The sequence below is a fragment of the Nicotiana tabacum genome, chromosome 7 (genome assembly GCF_000715075.1).
Source record: "Nicotiana tabacum cultivar K326 chromosome 7, ASM71507v2, whole genome shotgun sequence".
Classification (NCBI taxonomy): Eukaryota; Viridiplantae; Streptophyta; class Magnoliopsida; order Solanales; family Solanaceae; genus Nicotiana; species Nicotiana tabacum.
Genome location: NC_134086.1, coordinates 27532710 through 27539474, shown reverse-complemented (window position 1 = coordinate 27539474; position 6765 = coordinate 27532710).

The following is a 6765-nucleotide window of genomic DNA, read 5'->3' as shown; positions in this document are numbered from 1 at the left end:
AGGCTCATGTCTTGTGCAAGTAGGCTTGGCCCAGCAGAAATTAAGTGTAGCTCCAACTATTACAAGACACAACTACAGTTCCTGGTAGCCCTAGCCATTCCAAGCTTGGGAAGGAAAGCTTGTAGCTGCACAACAAGTAAAGACTTAGTGAATACATCAGCAGGTTAGTCAGCAGTAGAAATGGAATAAAGAGAAATCAGCCCAAAAGCCAAACATCTCGGACAAAGTGACAAGCAACCTCTACGTGTTTGGTACGCTCATGAAAAATGGGATTTTGAGAAATATGAACTGCTGCCTAAATGTCACAATGGAGAGCAATAGGATAAAGATAGTCGACACCAAGCTCACTCAGTAGTCTACCCAACCAAACAACCTCAGCTACCAACAGTCGCAAAGCTCTATATTCAGCCTCAACTGAAGACAAAGCAATGGTGGGTTGTTTCTTTGATTTTCAAGAAACAGGGCACCCTCCTAGGAACAGTAGAAAACCAGAAACTGGCCTTCTTGAATCAGAACAACTGGCCCAATCAGAATCAAAATACCCATGTACAGAAAAATCAGATGTATTGTTCAAAAGAAGGCCTATACAGGAAGTACCAGCTAGATATCTCAAAACATGATAAGCTGCCTCCAAGTGAGGCACTCTAAGAGCATACATGAATTGACTTAAATGTTGGATAGTGAAAGAGATATCAGGCCTAGTATGCTGCAAGAAATTCAATTTACCCACCAACTTTCTATAAATTGAGGGGTCAGAGAGCAAATCACCAGACTCAACAGAAATTTTCACATGAGGATCCAAGGGAGAGACAACAGGAGTAACCACAGAGCATTTGTACTCAGACAGTAGATCTAAAGTGAATTTGTGTTGATTAACTAAAAAACTATCAGGATGATTGACAATTTCTAACCCAAGAAGATAATGAATATCACCAAGATCTTTTATCTTAAACTTATCATCCAAGAACTATTTCAAGGCATTAATTTCACATATATCATCACCAGCCACAAAAATATCATCCACATACACTGCCACAACAGTAACATGAGACTCAACCAGTTTTTTGAACAAAGAGTAGTCATTTAAACTAGGTTGAAAACCCCTAGACTAAAGTACAGAAGATAGTTTGGAATACCACTGCCTGAAGGCCTGTCTAAGAGAATAGAGGGATTTATTGATACAAGCTAAAGAAAAGATAGAGGTGTGAGCATCAGAGGTCACTACCAGACCTTGAGGGATCTTCATAAAAACTTCTTCATCCAAATCCCCATGTAGGAAGGCATTATTAACATCAAGTTGATAGACCACCCAATTTTTCTTAATAGTAACAGATAACAGGCATTTAATGGTAGTTAACTTAAAAACAGGGAAAAATATTTCAGTGAAATCCACACCCCCTTGTTGATTATCACCCTTAATGACTAGTCTAACTTTGTATTGTTCAATAGTTCAATCAGACTATTTATAAACCTTATAAACCCATTTACAAGGGATAACTTTCTTCCCAATAGGCAAAGGAACAATGTCCCAGGTGTGATTAGCTTCTAGTGCCTAAAATTCTTTCATCATTGCCTCCTGCCAAGCAGGATGAAAGGCAACCTGAAGATAAATTGTGGTTCTTGCAAACAACACTCAGAAGACACAGAAAGCACCTTGGGAGTGGACACAGTGGGATAGATATAATCACTAAGGTAAGGGGTGGATTAGAAGTTCTAGGAGATTTTCTTGGTGCAGGAGCAGTAAGAGGAGGGGTAGGAACAGAAGGATGTTAACAACCAGATTCATGAACAAAATCTCTCGATTAAAATTGACCAGAACCCTAATTTTGGTATATGCATACTGAAATGAAATGTAGAGAGAGAATACATGAAAGTGGGGTTTTATTAAAATGAAAATCACAACAAAATGTATATCTAACTCTATATATATATATATATATATATTTACAGATTTTACTTGGGTCACAGACATAAAATTAGATTTACAGTTGGCCCAAGCTTAACTACTCTATTACACTATTATACTTCAAGGAGGTTTGAGCTCATGTCTTGTGCAAGTAGGCTTGGCCCAGCAGAAATTAAGTGTAGCTCCAACATTTCCAAAGGGGTATATTAATGGAAATTTTATCTCCTATAACAAAAGTTGATACCTTATTTATTATAAATAAATACCCTTTTAAAAAATTATCTCCTATAGCTATCTTTTATTTTTTATAACAAAATATTTATTTATGGCCACTTCCCACCTTTAAGCCATTTAATACGTTGTGTATTATTTTTCTCTCTCCTTCTCTATTCCTTTCTCTTTCCTCTTTCTTCTCTTTTTCCCCGATTTTTTCCTCCCCTGCTTTTAGAAATCCTAGCAGGGGCTGTGTTTCGCCAACGACATATCCGGCCGGCGACCACTTCCCCCCTTCCTTGTTGTGTCACCCCTAACCCCCTCCCCTGGACGGTGATTTCTTTCACACAGTTGTATTACACATTCTAAATTTTTCTTAGATTTTGCGTTGATTGTTATGTTTGCCTTGTGAGATCTAAAGAAGTTTTGCCTCTAGTTTCCGTTTGATCCTTTAAATTGGTGCTTCTTCAACAACTGTCTTCATTTAACCGGCGGCGACGCCCCATATGGCGGCGACCCGGATATCGGTGGATTGGGGACGGAGTTTGGGGCTGAGGAACTTGAAGAGTATGTTACCTTCTTTTTCATTGTATTTCAATGTATCTCGATGTATTCCCTGTATTTCATTGTATTCTTTGTCTTTTTTTTCATTGTATTTCAATGTATCTCGTTGTATTCCATGTATTTCATTATATTCACTGTCTCGCTGTATTCCCTGAATGTATTCGTATGTTTATTTAATTAATATAATTTATGTATTCAGATATATATGTATTCAAATGTATCTATAATATGTATTCATATGTTTAGATGATCTGCTATACTTCATATATTCAATGTATTTAACTGTATTCAATGTAATTATATAATTTTAATATATAAATCTATTTGTAAAGATACCACTAAAAAATATTTTAGTAAAGATACCAATAAAAAAGAAAGGATGGATTGAATCTCTGAAGATTGCTCTATTTTTGGGATGTTTTTCGGTTGAGAATCTTTTCTATAACTGAAAATACAAATTTTATGTGTTATAATTGAGTTTGTTGAGTTATATTAGGAGTCTATCGCGTTAATTGATTCACTTACCGTTTTTAAATAATTGAAGACCTTTTTTTCCGCAAATTCCGTTATTGTATTCTCGAATACAGCTCGCGAATACAACCGAATACATTCTCTGTTTAGCTGGACTTCTCTGTTTTTCGCCGAGTTTTGCTACTGTATTCATGAATACAGTAGCAAAAATACATCGAATATAGACTATAACAACTGAAAACATAGCTATACAAAGTAATTTAGTAAATGGTAGCTATAACAAGCTAATAATCACTAAAACATAGTGGTTTCTGAAAATTTATCTATATTAATTTATGGGAGGATTTAGGTGGGAATTTGCTAAGGTTTAGATAACGAGGAGTCTGCTTGTATAATTATTTTTCTGGTTACTGTTGAGTCTTAACTGTGGAAAAAGAAACTCAAAAACACATTAATTTCTTATTATTCTATTAATAACTATGTGACAAAGAAACTCATAAATATAGTACTACGCTATAAATGTAAATTTAGATCTTTTTCGCAAAAAAAAAAAGAAAAAAACTTAATTCCAGTGTAATTTTAGCATAACAAGATATTTACATAAAAAAGAAGCGCTTATAATTTGGTAACATGAATAATGAACTAAGACAAAAATATCAAATGTAAACAGAAACATCAATTAATGCAAATGAGCTTGGAATTCTCAACTTTTTCAAAGTTCTATTCAACTCAGTTTCCTTTTCTTTATCAAATTCCTATTCAATTATGAGGTCTGCATCTGAGGAGGGATTGTGGTAATATAAAACAACAGCCTCCACTCCATATTCAAAGAGTAATTTAGATGGGGAAACCTAGGAATTGGTTTTAACCTAGTATTTATAAATAAATAAAATAGAACCAAATCCTAGACCAACTTTGATTAGGAATTTGATAAAGTAAAGGGTTGGTTAATCCTGCCCTAATTAGGAAACGCACAAAATAAAATATTTAAAAAAAAATAAATAAATCGGAATACCTTTTCCCTTTAGAAGAAGGATTAATTATCACAAATTAGTTGAAAAAAATAAAGTAAATTAAAAAAAGGAATTTTATTTCAGTAAATTAAGATAGGGGTGTATATAGGTCGGGTTGGTTCGGATTTTACAATTACTAAACCAAACCAATTGTGTCGGGTTATTAAATCTAAAGACCAAACCAAACCAATAAAACTCGGTTTTTTCGGTTTTCCGGTTTTTCCGGTTTTTTCCCGGTAAAATCTTTGTAGAACAAAACATATAACTTGTGCTCAAAATATTTCCTTAATCCTAGTAAGATACAACTATATAAAGAATTTTCCAAAAAAATAATACAAAATATGAGATGTGTCATGACATTATCCTAAAATATTCAACAATAAAGACAATAACATTATATAATATAAATATTGCTAATTAAAAAGCCATAATAAAAATATACATAATCTAAAAGTACTAAGTCATGCTAAAATAAGTAGACCAATAAGGGAGTATTAATTACATGACTAAACGCTAAAGAAAAAATAAAAATAGGTTATGCATTTTTATCTAAATTATTGCAAAACAAAAAATAGATATTCAATACATTCCCCTTCGTAGTATTGAATTAAATGTCTTTTGTTAGCATTAGTACTGATTTGATTTTGGTTTGGGCTTTTGTTAGCTATCATTTAATTTACTAATATTAATGGCTATAAAACTTATTGAAACATTCAAAAATTCTATGTCCAACCTTGAAATTATACTTTAAAAGATAAAATTGTAAAATTTTTGAAGAAATATTTATAAATTACATCACAATAAGTATATTTATATATTAAATATATTTAAAATTTCTATAAATATAATGTCGGGTTGGTTTGATTTCGATTTGACTTTTTTTAGTTAAAACCAAACCAAATAATTATGGTCGGGTTTTTTTTCCAACACCAAACCAAATCAAACTAAACCATAATCGAATTTTTTTCTCGATTTGCTCGGATTATCGGATTAGTGCAGTATGTCGGTTTACTTTGTACACCCCTAATCATGACGATATGTACCCAATCAACTAGCATTGCTAGAGACCTCAGAAACATTGGATCAATTCAGGTAAGAGATCGAGTAAGCTATTAGATATGTCAAATCATTGCTGTGGCTATAAAAGTATGATATTAAGGTAAAAATAAAGTGTTTCCAAATATGAAAAGTTGATATTATTTTTTAACAAAGTAAAAATAAAAACAAACTTTGACATATAAAATGGAACAAGGGTACTACGTAATTTTTTTTAATTATATCAGGCTAGAAATTGTCATGAGAATTGCAGTCCTAAAATTTTATAAAAATTATGTCGGAAAACTGACAACAAAAGCACACATAGGTGCGCACTCATATATATATATATATAAGCCAAATACATATACAGCCGATTCAACTTGCTACCATTTTTCATTTTGGCATTTTATCTCTGTCTTGTTCCATTTTGGCCCTTCAATTCTATTTTATATGTTCTATTTTGGCCCTCCAACTCTAATTCTTATGTTCCACTTTAACACAAAAGCTGAAACCAGTGCAAAAAATATAGCGCGTGTGTGTACACAAATATGAGGTGTAATAAATATCCAATTAAATGTTGCCACATGATTTTTTTATCCATGTCAAATGGGTCAATACTAAAATACCCGAACCTGGCCGTATTTTTTCATCCACTGTTGCCCCATTCATTCTCTAAGTTCCAAACCTATCATCTGTCGATTTCAAACCTGGCCCGTTTAGATGAAATAAACCCACAAAAAATATGATTGAGTTTAGGTATTTTATTATTGACCCGTTTGATATGGATAAAAAAATAAGGTGACAACATTTAATTGGATATTTATTACACTCAGATTTGTGTATAGCGCTATATTTTTTGCACTGATTTTAGCTTTTGTGTTAAAGTGGAACATAAGAAATAGAGTTGGAGAGCCAAAATGGAACATATAAAATAGAGTTGAAGGGCCAAAATGGAACAATGCAGAGATAGAGTGCCAAAATGAAAAATGTTGCCAAGTTGAATGGGTTGGGCCGTTGGTTTAGGGCCATAGATAATTGTATATCATAACTTGTTATATAACCTTGGGAGAAATTCAAAAATAGCCAGATTTATAACTGGTCGTTCAAAAATAGTCCAGTTTCAAAAGTAATCGAAATTTAGCCACTTTTCATGTAAAGATAAATTTGAACGAAAACACTGTTCAAAACCAGTAAAATACGCCGGTATATTATGCTGGAGTTCCAACATAAGTATACTTGAACTCCAGCATATTATACTGGAGTTCTAGGATAAGTATGCTGAAACTCCAACATAATATGATGGAGTTCCATTATAAGTATACTAGAACTCCAGCATATTATGCTGGAGTTCTAACAAGTATACCGGTCCAGCATAATATACTGGAGTTTGGAGCACCGGTGCTCCAGTCTCCAGTATATTATACTGGAGACAACAAAGTATACAGGTCCAGCATAATATGCTGGAGTTCATATACAGGTGCACCGAACTCCAGTATATTATGTTGGACCGGTCTCTGTTGCAGCAAAATAGTGGCTATTTTTTATTGACTTGGTAAACAC